Source organism: Dromiciops gliroides, chromosome 4 (assembly GCF_019393635.1).
Source record: "Dromiciops gliroides isolate mDroGli1 chromosome 4, mDroGli1.pri, whole genome shotgun sequence".
Taxonomy (NCBI): domain Eukaryota; kingdom Metazoa; phylum Chordata; class Mammalia; order Microbiotheria; family Microbiotheriidae; genus Dromiciops; species Dromiciops gliroides.
The window spans coordinates 90,920,715-90,925,640 of record NC_057864.1 but is presented as its reverse complement, the minus strand read 5'-3'; the positions used below and the strand labels follow the sequence as shown (position 1 = coordinate 90,925,640).

The following is a 4,926-nucleotide window of genomic DNA, read 5'->3' as shown; positions in this document are numbered from 1 at the left end:
CCAGTGCTAAATCTCATTCTTGCTCTCATTTTCTTCTTCCCATTCCCCATATCATAAAACTAATCCTCATAAATCTCCAAATCCAACACTTTCCACTGAAACTTATTTGAGGGAGAATACCATACTTCTTTTCTTCACTCCATTTTTCCCCTACACAGAAATAAGCCACTCAGAATTTCCCCACCCCTCCGTGGTGTCCAGCTGTTTTTTTTTTCTCCTTCATTAACCTGTTCCTTATTGTTCTTCTGTCTTTCCTCCATTCCATATACTCAGATCATAACAAAAGGATGACAAGGGCTTATTGTAACTTGAAAGAAAATTTTCAGTCATTTTTCCCTCCGATCTTAGATCTGAACTTCACTTTCCACAATTTATTTTCCTCTTTGTTTCCTTAGGATTTGAATAATAATAATAATAAGTTATCTCATCTTGCATGGCCTTTATGTACTATATTATCTAAGCCTCAAATTACATAATTTCAAAACATTTCTGCCTCTTTGGTATGAGTTTCTTTTTCTGATATGTTTAAATTAATTAACCCTGAATTTTTATATTATTCTTCTTATATTACTATAGTGTATTGAGTAAGTTGATGATTATTATGTTGTATCTTAACCAGAGAAGAAAGAATGGGTTGTAAAAAGGTTGCAGAGAGCCAAAAATCACAGAGAGACCACCAAGACCTTATATAGATGGGGGAAAAAATCAGTAAGTGAAAGACAATCTAAACTCAATTCTGACTTGTTTCATTGCATGGCTCAAGGCTATATTTGACAAGCTAGGGGAAAGGTTATGGCAATCACCTCATTAAAGTCTCCAGTTCTGCCCTCTATTCACTATTTCACATCTCTTAGACATAAAAATGAAGAAATATTTGAGACTTCAGTGTTGTTGCTGAAAATTCCACAATTGGTAATACTTACCTATTCTCTTCTTTGTCAGAAAATAAATATAAGGTCATATGGTTCATGCTGCAGCTTTTTAAGGAAAAAAATGACTGAACATGACTTGCCATTAAAAATCTAATAGCCCTTGACCTTGAGTTTTCCATGTAGAACTTTATGGGTCTTCATTTACTTACTATAGATATTAAAGTGGAATTCTTTTCCAAGCTGCTGATTCTTTTTTCATAATTTTCTTGTGTTCCTTTCATTTCTCTCCCCATTTTTTCTTCTACTTCTCTCAATTGATTTTTAAAATCCTTTTTGAGCTCTTCCAAGAAGGATTTTTGGTCTTGAGACCAAGTCATCTTCCCTCTTGAGGCTTCACATGTAGGCAATTTGAGAGTATTGTCCTCATCTCAGTTTGTGTTTAGCTCTTCCCTATCCACACAGAAGCTCTCAATGGTAAGAGTTCTTTTTTGTTTCTTACTCATATTGCAGCTTATTTTATTTTTTTTAAAGTTGAGGTCTGCTCCTGGGGCACCAGGGTCCCTGTTTCAAGCTTCTTGTGTTGGGGGATAAGGGCTATGTCACTGGCTTTCTACTCTGGGGCCTCTTTGGTTTGTGGATTTCTCACCACCCTGGGCTTGTTCCCTGCACTTGCTCCAGACACTCTGGGGTGGCCAGTCTTGATTGTGCCTGTCCTGTGTGTGGCCCATTAGCTGGCAGCCTGCCCTGTCAGCTGGTGATGGTGGATCTAACTCCTGGCCTGCTGTCAGCAGCTTGCTAAGCCAGGATCAAGGGGCCTCAGTTGCTAGGCTGTGGTCTAGAGCTTCCTGCTGACATGCCCAGATCCCTTCCATGCTGTGCTGCACTGAGGTGCGCTGCGTTCCCATTTTGCCTGAGTGAGACCAACCTTACCTGAAGTCTTCTAAATTATCTCTGGTTGGAAGATTGTGTCTCTCTATTTTTTTGTAGATTCTGTAGTTTCAGAATCCATTTAGAGGCTTAATTTAATGTTCTTTTTGAGGGAACCAAAGGAGAGCTCAGGCAACTTGCTGGCTTCTCTCTGCCATCTTGGCTCTGTGGTAAAAATTATTTGTGGTAAAGATAAATATTCCTGTTTTTAGCTAACTCATTTGGGAGGGGCCACATCTAGACCACCCTGAGGATATGAAGGCAGCTTTTTGAAGGACCTCCCCTTTTGGGGGAGGGGAGATTGAATGCTCCCAGAAGGGAGGCAGACTACTTCCGGAACACGAGTTTTTTTCCAGAACTTGGCTTTTCTGCTTGGGCCCTTGTGGTAGTGGTGCGTGGCTTGTGTTTGTGCTCTGTCTCAGGCAACAGCTGTCTCTGGTCAACAACTGTAAACTTTAAGGTTTGGTGAGTTACTTATGGAAAACCCTAAATTCCTTTGAACTAGCTAAATTGGAAAGGGTCTGGGTTAAGTTTAGAGTTAAGAGTATTTATCTGTATTTCTATTTTCCTATTTCCTTATCTTTGATTTTTATTAGTTTCACTTTTGTTGTTTAATTAATTCCCAAGTAATAAAATCTGATCCTTTTGTGAACTAAAGCTTAGAGGATCCTTTTCTTATTAGCCTGGGAGAAATATCTAAAAAGGGCAGTTCAGAGGGGAGGATAAACCTAAAAGGTCCCTCATATTTCCAGGACCCCAATATTAAGGCAAGTCACCCAAATAATGCTCCATATATCAAATTTTGGCCCTCGCAGCTCCACCCCCAGGTAGAATTCTTTATCTACTTTACTGTTAATATATCCTTTGGGGGAATTTAGGGGAAGCATATCGAAGACTTGAATTCCTGGTTTTTCTTTGTCACATTTGCTTGATGATCTCCTCGCATCCTCCTTTCCCCTTTGGAGACAAATTTTCAGGGGTCAATGTCTCTAGTATTGAATAGTGACATGTTCATTATTGTGTTAAGTTTTGTCTTTCCAGTCACGACAATAAACCATGAATTGAATTTCCAATGTTGGCAGCTTTTCTATGGACATAATTATCACAAGAGCTAATAAAATTATACAACCCATCATCTCTTTGGAAGAAATACAGTATCTAAATGAAATATTAATAAACAACTGTAGTGCAGCTGTGATGTAAGAACTATCCTAGCAATTAGGAGAATCATCCTAGAGAAATGACTTTCTTCCTTTAAAAAAACTATGTTACATAGGAAGAAAATATCAAACATACATTTAACCCAATTTCATTGCAAGTTCCTTAACTTTTGCTTTTTTCAGATTGGCAATATTAACCACTAACTTTGGACCCAGTACATTGCCACCCCATGTGATGATGGATTTCATCATACTTGTCATTGTAATTGGTTTTGATAGCTTCTATCACCTTAGTCAGGACCCCCTTATCTTCAGACTTAACCTGTGTGAAGACAATTCTTGTGCAAGTCTTTCTGTGAACTAAGCAACCCACCCAGGCGTTACTCTTAATAATACAGTAAGGAACCCCTATTTTTCAGTACAAGGCAGGTAGGAAGACCACTGGCTCAATGGGGTCCACATAATTTGCAATCACTACCAACTGTGCCTTCTTGTTTCCTACCATAGTAGCAACAATGTTAGCAGTTGCTTTGAGGACAGGTGGTCTTTTAGTGGGGACATATCCTTTGCCAGATTTTTGTTCAGCTTGAGCCAGCAGTATTTGCTTCTTTTCTTGCTTCATCTCAGGTCTGTACTTATGAGCCAGTTTAAGCATTGAGTAGCTGTCTGTTGATCTAAAACCTGGGTAAAGTGGTTAATTTCTGGTGGTACTTTCAAATGCTTATAAAGGAAAATTCTTTGATGCTTCAGTCTGAGGCCATCTAATGAAACAAGTGAGATCCCTTTTGGGTTGGACTTCTAACCAATGCCAAAGTTCTTAGGCCACTTCTCAAACAAAAAATTGACCACTTTCTTGGCCTCCTTCTTCTTTAAAACAGCAGGGGCCATGGGGCAGCTAGGTGGTACAGTGGATAAGACACCAGCCCTGGATTCAGGAGAACCTGAGTTCAAATCTGGCCTCAGACACTTGACACTTACTAGCTGTGTGACCCTGGGCAAGTCACTTAACCCTCATTGCCCCCCCCCAAAAAACCAAAAAACAAACAAAAACAGCAGGGGTCAGAGCTTCTTTCTTCACCTTGGCCTTCTTCCCTTTTAGCATCTTGGCTCGCAGAATTAAAAAAGGGACAAATGGCTTTCTAACAATTTTCCAGCTAGAAGAAGTAAGGACTTTTCTTCAGAGTGCAGAAGCAGTAGTTCCTAGGAATTGCCCTCCTAAAATTTGAAGAGAGAACTGACCTACATGATAAATTTGTGTAAGGCATTTTTTATAGTCCTTTCTAAAGGCAGGAATATGGATTAGATGGTCTCAGAAAATCCATTCTCACCCTATCATTATATAAGTAAGAATCTATTGTCAAAAGTGTAACTGTGGCTGAGAGAAACATCAGTATATACTTAAAAGGCTTCCTGCCTGAATCGCTCTACTTTTCACATCAGAATTCACTCTATGATTTATGGATGATTTAATTTCCTATCAGTGTGATTTCTTTCATTTGGGAAGCATGCAACTTTCATATTCATGCAAACTGTTGTCTGCAAAGGTTCTATAGCTATGTTTTCCTAACATTAAATAAATAGTGCTCCCTTTTATGTAATCAACACTTCACCCTCCTTTTCTCCCTGGAGAACAACAGATCTACATATTTACCTGATGCTTATCATACTGTATACACATAGCAGATGCTGACATAGCTGTAAGCAGGCACATGTGAATTAGAATGCACTGCCACATGTCACAGGCTTTGCCTTAGCTGTTCTTCTAAAATAAAACCTAATATTTTTAAATACCATATGTTGCATTCTCATAAGAATGAATTCATGTTCAAATGAAACACATTTTTACTTTATTGTCTCTCCCTTCATTAATTATGTTTTCCAAAATGGACATCCTTTGTTTTCAGAGTGCTTCCTTAGTGGTTGTTAGGGGAAGGAGAAAAGTTGAAGAATGGAGACAGGATGCAGAA

General features: G+C 38.8%; 1 pseudogene; it reads right to left on the bottom strand.

Annotated features, from left to right (window-relative positions):
• Nucleotides 1-3,097: 3,097 nt before the first annotated feature.
• Nucleotides 3,098-4,076, bottom strand: LOC122725533 (annotated as a pseudogene).
• Between the last annotated feature and the right edge of the window lie 850 nt (nt 4,077-4,926).